A 19,275-nucleotide genomic window follows, 5' to 3' on the forward strand; every position below is an offset into this window, starting at 1 on the left:
CTCTGCTCCTGATACCCTTATATAGAGAATTCTACTTAATTTTACAGAAGGGTACAGTTTTACCTGCTCCTGTTCCATGCAACTCAGAAAAAATAAATTATTTAATCAAGGATATTCTTTAGGGCATTATGTTTGCCTTTTATTTTCTAAAAATTGTTTGTCCTTCTGTTTTCACGCCTTTAGTTATTCAATACAGCCTTCATTTTACTAAAATCATGTTCCTGTCCTCTTGAAACATGAAAAACTTGTCTAATGCCAAAACCATAAGGGAAGAGTGTTCTCTGCCCCAGATTTTGGCCTATATGCCTCTTTTTTCTGTTTAGTCTTAATTGAAAGATTGTTTTATACATTGTTCTTTTCCCCGTATCTATTTTGTTCTTTCTAGTCTCATTTCAGAACTCACGCAACCATTTCTACTTCTCAAAGAGATGCTATTCTGTTGATAATAGAGAAATCTCCAGGTGCACTGCCATTATCTAATTCTGGGATATTATTAAGAGCATTTAATTCAAGCAATCATGTTTTATTAGAAAAGAATGACTAAGTCTTGGATTGAATTGACTGGGGCATAACTCTTTTAGGGTTTGTTATTAGAATTTAGAATTATCAGGCAATTTCTATGGCTGTTTGAGGTGTCTGTTTTTACTTGTAATAATGATTCTTCTAATAAAACCTTCTGTAGGATAGTGTTTTCTTCTTATTAAGGGGCTGATATGCTTTATTTAATATAATCATCTTAATGCTTGAGGAATTTTTCTATTACTTTCATTATAAGATTGGGGAAACCCACGCATGGGACTTAAATGGCTTACCTAAGCAGGCGACACCCTCACTTGAGCCTTCGTTTGTATTCAGGTTTTTTTTTTTTTTTTTTTTTTTTTCCCAGACGGAGTCTCACTCTGTCACCCAGGCTGGAGTGCAGTGGTGCAATCTCGGCTCACTGCAGCCAACCTCCACTTCCTGGGTTCCAGCGATTCTCCTGCCTTAGCCTTCCGGGTAGCCGGGATTATAGGTATGCGCCACCACGCGGGGTAGTTTTTGTATTTTTAGAAGAGACAAGGTTTCACCGTGCTAGCCAGGCTGGTCTCGAACTCCTGACTTCAAGTGATCTGCCTGCCTTGGCCTTCCAAAGTGCTAGGATTACAGGTGCGAGCCACCGTGCCCAGCCTGTCTTCAGGTTTATAAGTCAACTCTCCTTCTGTAGTTATGTTAACACTAAGCCCTTGTGTTGCATGTTATCCCTGAATTTGTGAATCCCAGAAAAACTGGCTGTTGTGAAACAATTTCTACAGAAAAACAGGGCTAGAAATGTTTTCACTGGATACTGATAACTGCTTCAGTGTGACCTTCAACTAAATTATTACCATTATAATCCATTTAAATAGAGTTGATGTGATGGTGGGCCCCAATGTCAATCTATTATTATGAATCATTTTCTGTATTGTGAAATCAAAAACTTTTCTCTCATTACTATTTATATTCTTTTGGTATTGTTATAGATTAGGGTTTCTCAGCCTCAGCTCTATTCACATTTTGAGCCAGATAATTCTTTCTCTGGGGAGCTGTCCTGAGCACTGTAGAATTTTAGGAGAAGCTGCGTTCCCTGCTCAATAGATGCCAGTAGCAACTCTCACCCCAGTTGTGACAACCAAAAAGTCTCTAAGTGTTGCCAAATATCCCCTGGGGGACAAAGTCGTCCTTTGTTGCAAACCACTGCTGTTGATGATATGGGAATTAACATATTTTATTAAGTTATTGAAATCTCTAACCTAAACATGCATTATTAATTACTTTGAAGCACACTTACCCATTGATCCTCCTATATCATCAATAAGAATCTGTTGAGAACATCTTCCAGTACAGAGAGGAACCAGCATCTGGTTAATTCAAACACAGCCCCTGGGATCAGGTAATTAAACATGTTCGTAACTAGCTGTCTTACCAAAATCAATACAAACTGCAGTTTCATCCATCTTAACTACAGAGCATGTGTTTTTCTAGTAATGTTCCTTGTCGAGCTTTTAGAGCTGGGAATTGAGAAAACAAGCCAGAATCGGCATCTTTGGTTACCTAATAAATGTCTTTGACACACATCAACCTGAGTACTCTGCAAATTTGATAATCATTTCACCAATTTCTGTGTTAGATCGTTTTAAATGAAGCAACCATTTATGATGGGGTGGGGGGAAAGGAGGTAAGGGTCTGGGGAAAGAGGCATACATGAGAAAGGGAGGACAAAGAATTCTGGAGGATGCCTACATGAGGCAAGTATTTCTGGATTCCAGGTTGATAGACAAGAATCAATAGGCTGTGGTTGTTAAATATGCAGACCATAGACTAGACCATCCAGTTCACATCTCAGTCCTTCTACTTATTAATGATGAACTTGAGGAAGATATTTACATTTTCCCTGCCTCACATCTTACGGTGTTGCTATCAGGATTAGTGAGTTGAAAGAAATAAGCCACTTAGAAGAGGAGCCAGCAGATAGTTGCTAAATGTTACTTGTTATTCTTAAAACAATATAGATAGCTTTGCATATAGAACTACCTGTTGACACAGAACTGGAGAGAGGCAGTGTGTGGTCTGGTGGCTTGGGTTTGGAGCTGAGCCCTGCCATTCATCACTGGGTGACGTCTGGACCTTGGTTTTGTCGGCATAAGTTGGTTGTAAAGATTAAATGAGAAAAGGTAGGTAAAGCCCCTGGCGAGGGTCTGGTACAAAAAGCAATAAATGCCAGTTTCTTTCCACAGGCTTGAAGACTTCAGAGTCTTCAAAACCTAATTCTGGCTGGTTTTGAGACCCAGGAAAATTCCTTAAAATCTTAGATCCTCAGCTTTCACATCCATGGACTTAACAGATCCATCTTTCCATCTGTCCATTCAATATATTTCATTCAATCGTCACTAAGTTGGCCCAGACTAAGTCCTGGAAATCTTTAAATCCCTCATTTAAAAAAATATGGACAATTTCAAATGTCTGAAAAAACAGATAATGCATAACCAACCCCCATTTACCCACCACTTAATTTGAGCAAGCCACCTTCCGGCTTTAGACTTCAGAAGGCCCTTGAGTTAGGATGGCATGGAGGGTGGAATAAAAATACCAAGGGGTTTCTGTTAACTCCAAGTTTAATACGAGTTACCAGTATGATGTGGCTATAGCCCAAACTAATAACTTCTTTGCCTATGTTAAAACAAGAATCACATTTAGAATAAAGGTGATGATGCTGTTCTCTTACAAGCCGCTCATGCCCGTCCTGGAGTTTTCCATTCTGTTTCCACATCACATTCAAGAGGCCCCTACGTCAATAAGAAAAGGTCAAGAGGCGAAACAGCAGGATCATTACACAGCTGGAAGCTGTGAGTACTGATTATCATTGTCACTTATTAAGCTCCTGCTGTTTGCAAGCTGTATGCCAAGTGCTTTCTATAAATTATTGATTTCTCATAAACACAAAAAAGTAGGTGTTATTGCTTTCACACCATTTTACAGATGAGACAGAGTATAAGATGAAACTGAGGGAAAGAAAATTTGAAATTCATCTCGTTCACCCAGTAGGTCACTGAGCAGGAACTTGAACCCCAGCAGTCTGGTTCCAGGACCCACATCCTGAGCCCTACAACCCAACCCCAGGAGGCTTAACCTAGAGAAGAGAAATTGAGCTCCACAATCTTTCTTCAAATTCCTTGGAGGGCTGTCTTGTGGAAGCCCTCTTTGATGGACTTTGTGTGACTCCAAAGGGCAGATGCAGGTTCTAGGTGTAGCAGTAACAGGCAGTGGGTTTCATTTCAACACAAAGTGCTTTTTATTCCTTAGGCTTGGAAGACAGTGAGTTCCCTGTCATTGGAGATGTGCAAACAGTGTGGTAGTGTGGGAAGCAGGAAGAGAACAATCAGGCAGATCTTATTTGCAACCTGCTTCTGTCACTTACTAGCTTGGTGGCTTGGACATAATACTACTTCTCTGAACCTCAGTTTCCTGTCTGTAAAATGAAAATACTTAAAAGGTTGTTTTGAGAATTAGAGATGCTATTTACAGAGGTCCTGGCTCATGATAAATACCTGATAAATGGCAGCCTTTTTTCAAATTTCTGCATAAACCCTTGCATCTGCTGGGGGGCTGGCTTGCTTCCCCTCTAGGTTCTGTGCATCACTCCATCCTGACTTGACACCCAGGAGTCTTGACTTTTTAGGATTGACTCCAAAATGGCTTTATCCATCACTGTCAAGTGAACATTTTGCAATACTCATTAGATGCATATTCTTATTAACTTTTCTCTGAATTCATCCTTTACTGTTTCATGAACTGAGAAAAAGAAGGAACAAAAAGACTAATGGTTAAGGGCTCCATCTGCTGCATCTTGGTTTACAGCAAAAAAGGCCGAGCACTACCCAGCCTTGGGAGTATCTATTTTTAAGCAAGCTAAATTTCCTCGCATTATGCAGGCTTGCATGGAAATGCGGACTTGAATGTCTGAAGTATGAATGTTAAAGTATCTGGGGGCTGTGCTGTGCTGGCTTGGCTTCCCCAGGCACTTGAGGCTGGGTGGGGAAGTGTGCAGAACTGCAGGAGAGGAGCAAGCATCATCTGTAACAGTACAGTGTTGGCCAACCCAGCTCTTACTTCGTCATTCATCAAAATGTTTGCTGTTTCAAACTATTTGAGTCCCAAAGAGAATATGTCATCAGCATTGCCCTCTAGCAGGCTAGAGCAGGTCATAGGCCAGTGGGTTTCCATATTTTTAAGGCTGTAGAGCCCTTTTCTTCTGTGGAGCTCTTTTCTTTCATGGATTGATCCAAGGGACACAGGTAGGTGAGAGAGGTGAAAGGGACACCCTTTGGGTTGAAGTTGGGGTGGGGAACTGGAGGTTGTAGTCTGTTGGTCCCCTGACCACCCTCAACAGCTCCTCCTAGTGGTCTGGAGGCATCACCTTGAACCTCTAGGGCCCCTGGAATCCAGATTGACAACCAGTTGGACACAGCCATTTCAAATCCCTTTCTTGTTTTAAGAGGCTTCTTTGACTGCCACCTTTTACACACAGCAGGCTTGCAAGCCCTTCTAGCACCCACAGATGGTAAGAAATTGGAGGGTTCCCTGCTGACTTGGTTGTCAGAGCCAACCGAGCATAACACAGTCCCTGTTTTGAACCGAGTCTTTTAATGTTGTTTAATAAAACAGAATAATTTTGCTTTGTTTTGCTTTCTAAGCTTTTTACTGAATTGCCATTATTTTCAAAACGGATGTTAGTGGAGGAGGTGGTAATACAATCACTACTAGCATTTTTTGAAGGAAAATAAGGAAATAACTGTTCACTTGACATTGCCATGATTTTAACGGTTTGGGGAAAGGCCACCAGAAACAGAGTTTTGAGTGTGAATACTGATTCTGCCATGTCTGGGAAGCTGGAGGAAGCTCTTATGGACACTTGACTGATCCTGCTTAGACCTCAAAGCATCTAGACCAGGGCCTGGCATATAGTGGGTGTTCAATATGCATTGACTGGGTGAGAATGAACGCAGGTTTCCAGACACAGGATAGCTTCATGGCACTGTCCTGCACGTTGCAAAAATGTAACTCCAGTTTGGGCCTCTTAGGATTTCACTGATCAGTTATTTCCACCTCTCTTCTGGCAGAAAAGGAAGAGGCAATATAAAATAGGATACATTTACATTTTAAATTTTCTTTTAGTAAAACAACTTCTTTTAAGAAAAGACAGTTGGGTGGTAGCAATTGGCACAAGTAGATGCTGAAACCAATTAGTGAGATGACATGAAGTAAGACAGAAAAAAATGTAGATTTAATTGAAGAAAGTTGCAATATAAAATCAAGCTGCCAGCCTTTAAAATTGTAATTAATTTTAGAGGAAGAAAAAGCTCATTGAATCGCTCTCACTGCTCTCTCACTCAAGTATTTGCGCAACCGACTGTCTCATTTAACTCTTCCTTCCCGCAAGTTGCTCTTCCAGACAGCTTCTGAGCCATGAGAAATACCCCTCTCTGGGTGACAGTTTTATGACTCAGTGGCTTCACAGAAGCTCTTTCCTCTAGGGATGTTTTTAGTGATCTCCAAAGGATACTACATCATAAATTCTGACAGAAGACATGAAATGTAAGAATGGACATGATTGGGCTGGTAACTAGCATCCCAGGTCTATCTGGGGTCATAAACAATGGCGCTGTTGGAAATGATGAAAAAGGAAACCGTTGGCTAATGAGATCAAACATCCAGTCAAGGCAGGCGTTAACCCACCTGCTCATGAGGTAGTTGGCACTTTCTAGATTCCCCCGAAACAGTGAAGGAAGCAGAGAGAGGGAGAAAGGATTCAAGCAGAGTCTACAACTTCCTCCCACAGTAGCCAAATCTCTTCTAACTCAACCCCAACAGTGCTTGAAATTCTGCCATTATAAATCCATACTGTAGTTCATTTCTCCAGGTGTCTTTATTTTTTTGAGATAGAGTCTTGCTCTGTTGCCCAGGCAGAGCCTGGCACGTGCAGTGGCATGATCTCAGCACCATCTTGGCTCACTGCAATCTCCGCCTCCCAGGTTCAAATGATTCTCCTGCTTCAGCCTCCCAAGTAACTGGGATTACAGGTGCCTGCCACTGTGCCTGGCTAATTTTTATATTTTTAATGGAGACTGGGTTTCACCATGTTGGCCAGGCTGGTCTTGAACTCCTGACCTTGTGATCCACCCACCTCGGCCTCCCAAAGTGCTGGGATTACAGGCATGAACCACCATATCCGGCTCCACGTATCTTTCTAGAAAGACTCTGATCTGAGAAGGCACCTCTGTATGCTAGTGTGAGTTAATTGATCACATACATTTCCTCATTGGCAGTAGAGATAGAGGCAAAGGGGAGCTTTGAGTAACAGGACCTCGATCAAACCTTTGTGTGCCCATCTTGTGATTGTCTTCCAGCGTGTGCTGAGTTGTATGACAAATAATGAGACAATGGGAAAGTTACTCTTGAAGTCTCTGTTCTCTTTGTATGGGCAAATAAAGCAGAAACCCAATTCACAGGCTCCTTTCTCATGATCACTATTTGCACAACGCTCTGCATAGTGAGGGATGTTATGTCATTTAATCCTGACTACAAAAGGCAAAGAACCTGTATTGTAAGGAAACAAAGGAGCCGGAGCATGTGCAAAGAATGTTCACTTCCGGCAATAAGTGGGTTTGAAGATTGTGTTTAATTCTGCTTGAAAGTATTGTGGGCATATTAAATTTCATTTCAGAAATGTTATCCTCATTTCTCACCAATCTTTAATGCGCAGAGGCTAATGATTTTAAATTTCATTGTTCTTGCCCTTGAGCTTGTCAGTGAAATAATAATCTACCATGAAACATGTCCACGTTCTGCTGCCTGAAGAATCCTTTAGCAAAGTACATCATAATACTCTAATTGATCAATTGTTTAAATTTTTGCTTTAATACATAGATATATTTAAGTCAGCAAGGAAACAAGAAGGATAGGTAATTGGATGTCTTTTTCTTTTTTAATGTAAACTTTCTTTCTCCCAGGAACACACACAACCAGGAAATTCTGAAGGTGAGGAATGAATGAGCCAGGGCTTGTTTTTTATAAGTGTTTACAAAATCTATAGTGGTATCACCTCTTTCAATCCTGATTTTGGTAATTTGTATTTTCTTTGTTTTCTCAGTGTGGATAGGTATTGTGTCAACATGCTAAAGCAAAAACCACCTTTCTCAGAATTCCCTTCTCTGTTTGGTTCTGAGTCAGGTTGTCCCCAGGAGAAATTTACATGAGATGTGCAAGACAGTGTGAAAGGAAAATATCTTGGGGACCCCAAGTCACTAAGTTGAAGGGAAAAGTCAAGCTGGGAACTGCTTAGGGCAGACCTGCCTCCCATTCTATTCAAAGTCACCCCTCTGCTCACTGAGATAAATACATACCTGATTGCCTCCTTTGGAGAGGCTAATCAGAAACTCAAAAGAATGCAACCATTTCTGTCTTAATCTACCTGTGGCCTACAAACCCCCTCTCCACTTGGACTTATCCTGCCTTTTCAGACAGAACCAATGTTCATCTTACGTATGTTGATTGATGTCTCATGTCTCCCTAAAATGTATAAAACCAAACTGTGCTCTGACCACCTTGGGCACATGTTGTCAGGACCTCCTGAGGCTGTGTCACGGGCATGTGTCCTCAACCTTGGCAAAACAAACTTTCGAAATTAACTGAGACCTGTTTCAGATTTTTGGGGTTCACAGCAGAATAAAGTGGCAGGCAGTGGACGTATGGGAAGGTGTGGCTGGCTGAGCTCCTGCACATTGCTGGTTCTCTGGTGGTTCATCATATAAGTGGGGGCAAGAGCCAGGCCTACAGCTTCCCTCATTTCTGGGCTTCTGCCTCTAGCTTTTCTCAACCCTGGCTGAGTCACCTATGCAGCTGCACAACAAGAGCACCAGCAGCCCACTTGAGATGTTGTAGTTGGACACTCAGAGGCAGTGAAAGACCCATGCAGGTTCCAGCTTGTGCCTCTGAATCCCAGTGGGTTCTCTAGGCTCCAGTTTGTCCCCGGTTTCTCCCACTTCTAGTCCAGGTTTTGTTCCTGACTGATGGCTCTGTAGGCTTTGGACACCGAAGCACTTGTTTCACAGACCGTTTAACCAGTTACCCTGTCAACGAAGGAGTCAAACTCTGTAAAATATTTAAGGAGGTTTATTCTGAGCCAAATATGAGTGACCAAAGCTTGTGACATAGCCCCAGGAGCTCCTGAAAACATGTCCCCAGAGTGGTTGGTTTACAGTTTGATTTTATACATTTTAGAGGGACAGAAGTTACAGACAGACATCAATCAATACATGTCAAGTGTTCGTTAGTTTGGAAAGGCAGGCAACTCAAAGTGGGAGGGCTTTCAGGTCATAGGTGGATTCAAAGATTTTCTGATTGGCAATCGCTTATCTGAAGACCTAGAATCAATAGAAAGGAGTGTGTGAGTTAAGATAAAGGGTTGTGGAAAACAGGGTTCTTATTATGTAGATGAAGTCTCATAGGTGGCCACCCTTAGAGGCAATAGATGGCAAATGTTTTCTATTCAGACCCTTAAAAGGTGCTGGACTCTCAGCCAACCTCTTCAGGATCAGAAAAAGACCTGGAAAGGGGAGTCTCTATAGAATGTAAATTTTCCCCACAAGAGACAGATTTGCCAGACCATTTCAAAATATATCAAATAAGTATATTTTGGGACAAAAGACTGATTTCTTTCAGGGCCTGCTACATGTCATGCAATACTATACTAGAGTCAGGCTGGAATTTGATATCTTATTGCTACAAAGTTTGTTTTCTCAGTCTTAGAATCTCTGTTTTAATGTTAATGCTTATCAGTTGTGCCTGAATTCCACAGGGACGAGGTTACAATGAGGCATGTCTGACCCCCACTCCTTTCCATCCTTGCATTAAATAGTTTTTCAGGTTTACTTTGGAATGCCCTTGGCCAAGAGGAGCATCCATCAGTTGGCTAAGAGGCTTAGAATTTTATTTTTGGTTTACAGCCCAATTGCATGAGGTCAGATTCTTACCATATTCTATATTCCTCATATTGGCTCAGATTCTCTGATCAATCCTCAAGTGAAGTCTTGTTGTGGGGTTATCAATGTTACCATTTTATTCACAAAAGTAGCTATTGTCCTTGATCATTTTCTCTATTATTTTTCTGTTTTCTATTTCTTTGATTTCTGCTTATCTTTCTTTCTTCCCTTAAACTTATTGTTTTCCTAGTTTCATAATGTGAAAACATATTTTGAAAGAAGAAATATTTCAAGTCAATGATTTCAGATTTAAATCTGTAACTGCCCAATCCGTTCTTCCTGCCCACTGCACAAACAAAATCAATTCATGGAGACTCAAGGCATTGCCATAAAGAAAGAGTTTAATTAATATGAGACTAGTCACACCAGGTAAGAGAGGAAGTTATTACTCAAATCAATCTCACTGAAGGCTTGGAGGTTAGGGGTTTTTCAAAGATAGTTTGGTGGGCAGGGGGCTAGGGTATGGGTGCTGCTAATCGGTTGGGGATGCAGTGATGGTGGTATGAAATATGGTCCTCATGAGCTGAGTCAGCTTCTAGGTGGGGCCATAGAACCGGTTGAGTCACAGGTCCAGATGGGGCCATCTGGTTATTAGAAGTGCAAAACCCTGAAAAGACACTTCAAAAAGCCAATCTTGGGTTCTACAATAGTAATGTTACCTGCAGGAGTAATTGGGGAAGTTGCAAATCTTGTGACCTCTGGAAAAATGGCTGTAATTGTGTACCTACTTTACATTTTAGCAGAATTCCAGCCCCTCTCATTCTCCTAACCTGATGGCCTTTCATTAGTTTTACAAGTTTTGGGGAAGGGCTATTATCATTTAAAATATAAACCAAATTTCTCCCAAAGTTAGCTTGGCCCATACCCAGGAATTAGCAAAAGCAACTAGCCTGTGAGGTTGGAAGTGAGATGGAATCAATCAGCCATGTCAGATTTTTCTTTCTATCATAAGTTTGCAAACGTGGTTTCAAAGGTATACATTTCTCTTAAGTCAGTGCTTTAGCAGAATCTCTGAATTTCTGACATGTGTTTTAAAATCATTTTTCTGTACAAAATATTTTCTTATTGCTTATAATTTCCTCTTTGACCTGTGCATTTTTTTACAAGGGTGTAGTTTAATTTTTAAGCCCTTGGAGACTTCTAGATACTTTATTGTTATTGATTTCTAATTTAATTTTATGGCTCTAAATAAGCTTTTAAAGATTTCAATATTTTGAAATTTATTGCAACATTTTAGAACCTAGCATATGGCCTCTCAGTGAATGTTCTGTGTGTTCTTAAAAAGTGAATGTGTATTCTACCACTGTTCGGTAAATGCCAATCAGCTCAAGTTTGTTGATAGTCAAATCTTCTATATCCTTACCCATCTTTTTGTCCTATTTTTTCTGTCAATTATTGAACAAGAGGTGTTAAAATCTCCAATTACTTCTATTTCTCTCTTTAACATTGTCATTTTTTTCTTTGTGGATTTTGAATTTCTCTATACATTTTGTATATTTTGAAGGTCATATACATCTTGTATTGTCATGTATTCTGATGAATTGACCCTTTTGTCATTATTAAATGTGCTTTATCTCTATTCATATTCCTTGCCTTGAAATTTATTTTGACTGGTATTGATATAGCCACATCACATCGTGCTTGTGAAGCTCACATTTTGCATGGTATATCTTTTTCTATCCTTTTCCTTTCAGTCTAAATCTTTAAAGTGCATTTGTCTTAGACATGCTTTTTTTGGCCACAGGATAAAAGGAAGCCACAAAATTACTAGATGCCCTATGATGAAAGAAAAGGTTTCTAAATGGTGTTATGTCTGGATAACTATAAATCACATATTAGCTTCCATGACTTTAGGCAAGTGATTGATTAAAAATATAATTTTCCTGTAATTTGTCAGTTGCTCAGCTCACACAGATCCTTTTGACAGCTGTTTCTTAAACAAGAAAAATATGAGACTGTCAGAGACAGTTTAGGTTGCTGGTGTTACATCTTGCAATAAAAACATCATTTGAATGAAAGGAGATTATAAGAGTTTGCTGCTAACTCTGAACAAACACCATCATCTTGCAGCATGGCAGTGGATCTGGCAATGGCAGTTTGATGACTCTAATCAAAGCACTTATATGAACTGAAGTGAAAAGAAAGAGAAAGGAAAACAAAGAAATTATTTTACTCTGAACAACAGGTGCCTTGAAATTAAATGATCTTTAGTGGTTAAATGACCTTATACTCACTCTCTTTTCCTATCCATCACCAACTCGTACATTCTAGTCTTTCAAATTGCTAGACTGAATTAAAAATTGTTTTCTATACAGGGTCAGGAAAATATGGAAATATAGCCATATGATAATTATTATAATCCGTATTTATCATTATCTATATTTTATACCTAAGATTTACACTTGTTTTGCACAGGAATATTTGGATCAATTTCAAACCTAGAAGTGTTTTTGAAAGACTTATTTCTTATTTTTATGCTAAAGTCTCATAAACAATATTTAAAAGCAGCTAGCAAATATGTGCTGAGTGAGAACAGGAACACTTTGTAATATTCTTGCTGAAAGTGCAAAACCTGATTCTGATCCTAAGGGAATTCCGGATAAACTATACTAACGAACATTCTACAAAATAATTGGCTGCATTCTTTAAAAATATCAGAGTCAAGCAGCACACCAAGCTGAGGAACTGTTCTAGATTAAAGGAGATTAAGGAGACATCACAACTAAATGTAATGCCTTATCCTGGACTAGACTCTGAACCAAGTGGGGAAAGTAGCTGAAAATGACATTACTGGGACAATTGATGAAATCTGAATATGGACTATCATTGAGAAATAGTATTATATCACCGTTAAAATTCCTAATTTTGATCATTGGATTGTGATTAAATAAGAGAATGTCTTGTTCTTAGGAAGCACACACACATCAGGACTTAGGGGTATATGGACCTGATGTCTGCAGCTTACTCCCAAATGGTTTGAGGGGAAAAATCCTCTTTTTTCTCTCTCTTTATCCCTAGCCTATAGATAGATGGTGGGTCTGGACAACGTACCTGTGAGTTCCTTGTATTATTCTTACAATTTTTCTCTAAATTTGAAATCCTATCAAAATATAGAGTTACCGAAACAGACAGACTGCTAACAAATTGTCTTTCTCATTAACCTACATGTCTATTAGAGATTAGGAAATCCTTCATTTGCTTTAGCAAAAAGCATCACAGCACAGACTTTGAGCCAAAGAGTGATTTGAATTAAGGCTCCCTGTGTGAACGTGGATAAGTTACTTAACTTCTCTGACCTTCAGTTTTCTCCTTTACAACACAGGGATAATGAGTCCTATCAAAAAGTTGAACGGATTAAATAAAATTATATACATACATAATTTCATTTGGTGTTGGACATATAGTAAAATGTAGCTCCTGTTGTTTAAATTGATTAAGGGGTGTCCAATAGTATCTAGTATTGTGCTATCTAATAGAAACAAAATGCAAGTCACACATGCAATTTAAAATGTAAACTTTTAAACAAAATTTAAAAGTAAAAGCAAGTGAAACTGATTTAAATGATTTAGTTTTATTTCATCCAATATACCAAACTATTATATTTCAAAATGTAATCATTATAAAACTTACTAAAGAGAGATTTTACATTTTTTAATTTACTAAACACTCGAGACAGTGTGTATTTTATAGCACCTCTCGGTGTGTTCTAATAACATTTCAGATGTTTAACGGCCACATGTGAGTGGCTGCCATACTGGACTGTACAGGTATAGACATTAAGAATTGGACTTTTTCCAATTTCAACACTTGTCATTTTATATTTCTATGAACTATTATCATAGTATTGTGAACTATTACACAATATTCTTTATTTAATATTGATCTATCATTTCCCTTATTACATATTTTCCAAAGAAGCTCCAAGAGGGTTGTATTTCAGCTGTGACCAAACACTCCATCAATCCACATTCCTCCATTGGTAGGACAGTCAGGGACTTGCAGTGAGTAGAAGGGCTTTTTACGTGACCCCACATGATGAGGAAGCATTAGAGTAACCAAATGCTAGTTGCCCAGGAATGCTCTGGTTTTGCTGCCTAATTCAAAGAGGTGACTGGTGCTTGTAATCCCAGCACTTTGGGAGGCCAAGGTGGGGGATCACCTGAGGTCAGGAGTTCAAGACCAGCCTGGCCAACATGGTGAAACCTCATCCCTAATAAAAATACAAAAAATTAGCTGGGCATCGTGGCGGGTGCCTGTAATCCCAGCTACTTGGGAGGCTGAGGTAGGAGAAGCACTTGAACCCAGGAGGTGGAGGTTGCAGTGAACTGAGATCATGCCTTTGCACTCCAGCCTAGGCAACAAGAATGAAACTCCATTTCAGAAAAAAAACAAACAAACAAAAAAAGAGGTGACTGGTATTTTGGAACAAGATCGGGGAGGGAAGCACATATTGGGCATGATGCTAGGTGCCCTATTGCTGGAAACTGACCCCCTCTGAGAGTCTCCAGCTGCTTCCCAGCGGTCCCCAGGGAGCTGCTTTCTCAGGCATGTGTAGGAAGCTGAGTTCCAGTCCAGTGGTGTCCTGGAACTTGTTGTACCAACCCCATGGTGCATATTTCTCCCAAGTTTGTGTTCAGCATCACCTAGTTTGTAGCTTGAAATTGGCCACAATGGGAATATTTATACCGTGGAAATGAGCAAATGCTGCAAAGCAGGGCTTTTCCCCTGCCCAGAGGGCTGGCTTATTCACACATCACTTGTTCCAGCCTCTATTGTGCTCCCACACTAAACACTTTCTGCTGCCCGTAACTGCTCTAGGGCCTTGGCTCTGCTGTCTCAGTTGCTTTCATGAAGGGCAGCCTCTGCTGGCACTGCACAGACCCAACAGAGGAAAGGGACCTGCTCTGCCCACACCTCCTCCACTCTTTCATCTGCCTACCATAAAACAAACTCGGTTGTAACTTTAGCCAATAAAATGGCTGTGTGAAGATCCAGAGTTTTTCCTAATAAAGGTTTCAAAGTGGCCCACGATCTAAGTTTGAAATATAAACTCAAATATCCATCAATTAATGAATGAGTAAATAAACTGTGGTCTATCCACACAAGGGAATATTATTTAGCCATAAAAAGGAATGAGGTGCTCCAGTGTGGATGAACCTCAAGTATATTAAGCTAAGTGAAACACACTGGACACCAAAGGCCACATATTCTAGGATTCCATTAGTATGAAATATCCAGAATAGGCAAACCCTTAGAGACAGAAAGTAGATTAGTGATCGCCAAGGCCTGGAGAGATCAGGAGATGGGAAGTGAGTGTTAATGGCTTTGGGGTTTCTTTCTGTGGTGATGAAAATGTTCTGAAATCAAATGGTGGTGATAGTTGCACAACCTGGTGAATGTGCTAAAACCCACTGAATTGTACACTTAAAAACCATGAATTTTATGGAATGTGAGTTACACCTCAGTAAAAAAAAAAATAAAAAATAAAAACAACAAACAGCAGAATTAGTGAGCTGTGAGCAGTTCATCTCCCTTTGGAGCTTCCGGGGAGGTGGCTTTTCAGCAGCATGCCCTCTGTCTCCAAGGATGCCAGGAGCAAGGGGATGCAGTTTCCCCTGCTTTGTGGAAAGGATAAGGAGGGCCTCGCTTGGCTTCCTGCTGCTCCTCTGATTAGAAGCACTAAGGGGATCAAGGCTGTGACTGCCTATGAGAAGGGAAAACTAATGCTCCATTTCCCACTCAGCCCCTGGGCTGCTGAACTTCTCCCCACCACTTGCAGAGGAGCTATGCTGGGAAGAGATGAGCTGATGTCGAGCCCAGTGTGTGTGTGTTGGGGGCGGGGGTGAGCTGATGTCCAGCCCAGTGTGTGGGGGGAGGGGGATGAGCTGATGTCCAGCCCAGTGTGTATGGTGGAGGGGGGTGAGCTGATGTCCAGCCCAGTGTGTGTGGGGGAGGGGGGTGAGCTGATGTCCATCCAGTGTGTGTGGGGGAGGGGGGTGAGCTGATGTCCAGCCCAGTGTGTGTGCAGGGGATGGGAATGAGCTGATGTCCAGCCCAGTGTGTGTGTGGGGGAGGGGGGTGAGCTGATGTCCAACACAGTGTGTATAGGGGAGGTGGATGAGCTGATGTCCAGCCCAGTGTGCGTGGGGGGGTGGGGGAGGAGTTGATGTCCAGCCCAGTGTGGGGGAGAAGGGGGTAAACTGATATCCAGCCCAGTGTAGGGGACAGTGGCTGCTCCATTGAAGTCCTGGTTTCTGAGAGATGGGCGTGACTGGTCACTGCAGACTTGCAGGCACCCCCACTCCAACCTCAGAGGAGAGTGGGTGTGTAGCCACCAGCAGCTGGGAGAAGATGAGGCCAAGTCACATAGGAAGGACCTGGGTTTGGGAGAGCAGCTAGGAACTGAGACCCTCTAGTGGGGCCTAGAAAATAAGCTAAAGTACCAGAGATGCTTCCCAGGAGAGAGTGACCACAGCAGGGCAGTCACCAGAGAGATATCTGTCCTCCAGCCCCTCGCCCAGCTCTCCTCCCCAATCAACCCTAGGGCCAGGAGGAGGGCCTGTGCATAAAGAAGTAATCTGTGGCTCCTTCCCTTGGAGGAGGAGGAGGCTCCTCTTCCAAGACCTGGCTGGACTTGGAGCAGTTTTCACCTACGTCTGAGCCTGACCTTCAAAAATGGGCAGGACCACATCTGATTACCCAGATGAAGTGACTTCAATGAAAGTGTCTGACATTTAGGACGTCTTTACAAAGCCAGGAAAGAGGGCTCTATGAAGCATAGTGGGAATAGTCATTGTGGAAAATTGTTTCCTGTTGTCCCTCACAGTTACACTCCTCAGTTAAACCAGGCAAGAGACATCACTGAAGGATTTGAGAAAAGAAAGGGAATTAGAGCAACCCAGACTGCCTCTCCAGGGAATTCGCTGGTGACCTGGCCACTTGGAAGTTCCTGGATATGTGCAGGAGACCTTCGGTTGATGGAGAGGATAAAGGTGGTAGTTTTCATTTCCCTCTTTTCATCCCCATCAAAGGCTGCTCTTCTGAGTCTTCAATTTCCAGACCAACCTCCCTTAAGGTGACTGACAGTGGGGACCTCAGCCTCACCTACAGGGGTGTGGACTGATCCAATGGTCTCAGTGAGAGACCCAGACAATATTTCTACATGAAGCATGTTGGATTTCTGAATTATCCAGCCTCAAATGACACTGAGGTGGGACAGTGCTAACCCAGGTGAGGTGAGACTAAGCCAAGTTCAGTCCAACTTCTTTTCAGGCTATTACCATAAAGCTTCGAAGACCTTATTCTCTATTCTCTCCTATGTCACCTTGTTTCAGTAGGCACTGTCATGCCCATTTTACAGATAAGAAAACTGAGGCTCTGAGAAGTTGAGGGACTCGGTCAAGGCCACATGTCAGTGAGTGCCAGACGTTTCTGCAACTCCTACAAAATCCGAAGTTCCCCAAATCCAGACCATCTCGATCTACCCCTGTGACCCACCAAAAGAAGCTGGCCTTCCCCATTCTCCTATCTCCATGGTGCCATTTGCCTTTCAGTCTCCTAAAAAGAAGCACTTACTCTCCTCCCCAAATTGCAGAGGGAAGCTTCAAATACACTTGTAATCATTCTTTCAGTACCCAGCAGTATACGTAAGTTCTATTTAATAGCATTAACCTACTTTATAATGACTTTTTGGAAGTCAGGAACATACCCATAAAGACTAATTCCATTCTAATAGATTTTGAAGAAAACACCACTAAATAGAAGACAGTACCTCAAAAGCAGTTTAGACAATGCAGAAAAGTAAATGTCTCCCAGAGGAAGTGGGGGTGGAAACGGGAGAGAAAAAGATCAGAAGTTTTTGCTGTGCATAATTCTTGGTAATACACATTGCAACTCTGTCACAAAACATAACTCAAAGCAAAATGGCTATGTCAACACAGCTGTGTCAAAATGTTCTGCTTTGGATCGGGGATTCTTCAGAGAGTGGAGGGTGAGAGGGCCCAAGAGGATTGAGTTGGGGCAGAAAGGGAGGTGAATGCTCTGGGCTTGTTCTAATTGAGTGCTAGCTCATCCTCAGCCTGGGGTTACTGGCTGGGCATGTGGCTAATGGGTCAGGACAACGTGCCTATCTTTCTTCCTTGTCGTTCATAGTACTGAGTGCAGGGCACGTAGTAGGTTCACAGTAAATGCTAATCACTTGATTGGATTTTAGTCATCCAATAGGTAGGCAGAAGGATGTTTATGTCAATTACAACAGCAACTAAAATCTCCACCCTCAAATTCCTGGTATAAGCTAAGATCAATAAGAGTATTAATAGCCAGTAATAAGCACAGAGAGTATATAAACATGAACATGATGGGCTAAGGATACATTAGATTTAATTTTCTTTAATTATATATGCTTATGGAATATGTAATTCATTTCTTTAGAGGGAAGGAAGGACAGGAGGAAGGAGAATATGAATTGTTAGGGGTGGCCTGTCTTGCAATTCCCCAGAATGTTTTTCAGCAAGGAGGAGCTGGGTAGGAGCACTTCAAAGCAGCAGGAGTTGGGGTATAAGGGGGTGATAGTCTTGTCTCTACTCTGAGGAAGGTCTCAAACCATCTCATCAACTCCAAGGAAGGCACAATTACCAGCCTTGAGGGTGGCAAAAGATTAGGCCCTGATTCCATCCCCTCAGGGCTGAAAGCAGGTCTAGCACACAGAGGAGGTACCCAAGGCCAAACATAATCAGTGATGGATGCCTTCACTCTCCAGAGTGGGAGTCCTGAGTGCAGGAACCAAGTGCTGCTCATTAAACTATCTCCACACCTTGCACAGAGCCTGACACACAACACAAGAATTCCATGAGCATTTGTTGAATGAATAGGCAAGTGACTGAATGAACTGTTTCTTCAATTTATATCTGTGGCTGGAAGAAATTCCCCTTTTTACTTTTGAAATACTCCTCTTTTTGTTTCTTTGAATCATTTCCTCTGTTTTGTGACAATGCAATGCACCACTTCCCTCACATCCTATATTCCAATTCAGCTTGGAACCCTTGTGCTGTGCACAAATACAGAAACATTTTAAGAAGTGCACCAACCCTAGGCCAACCTAAGTTCATCCATCATGGTATGACTGGAATGTATCTGAAAAGGGACCGATGTTCATTTATGTGCACACAATGTAATATATCAAAGCTTGTTTATCCTCAAGAGTTCCTGGCTAAACTCTGTCTTTCAAGATATTCTCAGCCACAGAAATTTCCTCTTTACATGTGAGGCAGCTTGCTCACTGTATCACTAAACACCACGAACCCCAAGCAAGAGTTTTGAAGCCCTGTCCTAACAAGCTTTAAGGATTTGACAACCTTAGAGTCAGGGCAGAGACAGCGTTTTTGAAGTATAGCCAGTAAAGCATGGCAGGTCTGAATCACTCTAATATGCAGAGAAAGCCAGTGATGAAGCCAACCAGAGCGGGTGCTGTGGCTGGACAATGACCTTTGGGGCCGGAAGCCCAGGAACAGGCCAGCCTCAGCCCTCCTGAACAGCATAACAAGAGGAATAAGACTTGAATTTTTCCAGCCCTCTCTTTTTATTGCTACATAATAATTGTACACATTTATGGGGTACATATTTTGAAACATGCATACAATGTGTAATGATGAACTCAGGGTAATCATGATATCCATCACCTCAAACATGTATCATTTTTGTGTGTGTTGGGAACATTCCA

At 41.5% G+C, this 19,275-nt stretch overlaps 1 long non-coding RNA gene across 2 annotated transcripts in view; it reads left to right on the top strand.

Annotated features, from left to right (window-relative positions):
* LOC108529772 (uncharacterized) overlaps positions 1-19,275 on the top strand; it is an 88,891-nt gene that overhangs the window by 41,522 nt on the left and 28,094 nt on the right. The window contains exons 1-3 of one of the 2 annotated variants that reach the window (XR_001885666.1): positions 15,342-15,376; positions 16,589-16,787; positions 16,918-17,203. The exons of the other annotated variant lie outside the window; for it this stretch is intronic. This is a non-coding gene — a long non-coding RNA (uncharacterized LOC108529772). Of the gene's footprint in view, positions 1-15,341; positions 15,377-16,588; positions 16,788-16,917; positions 17,204-19,275 lie in introns of those variants that run through there. 2 annotated transcript variants of the gene reach the window in all.

The sequence above is a fragment of the Rhinopithecus bieti genome, unplaced genomic scaffold (genome assembly GCF_001698545.2).
Source record: "Rhinopithecus bieti isolate Rb0 unplaced genomic scaffold, ASM169854v2 scaffold_6710, whole genome shotgun sequence".
Lineage (NCBI taxonomy): Eukaryota > Metazoa > Chordata > Mammalia > Primates > Cercopithecidae > Rhinopithecus > Rhinopithecus bieti.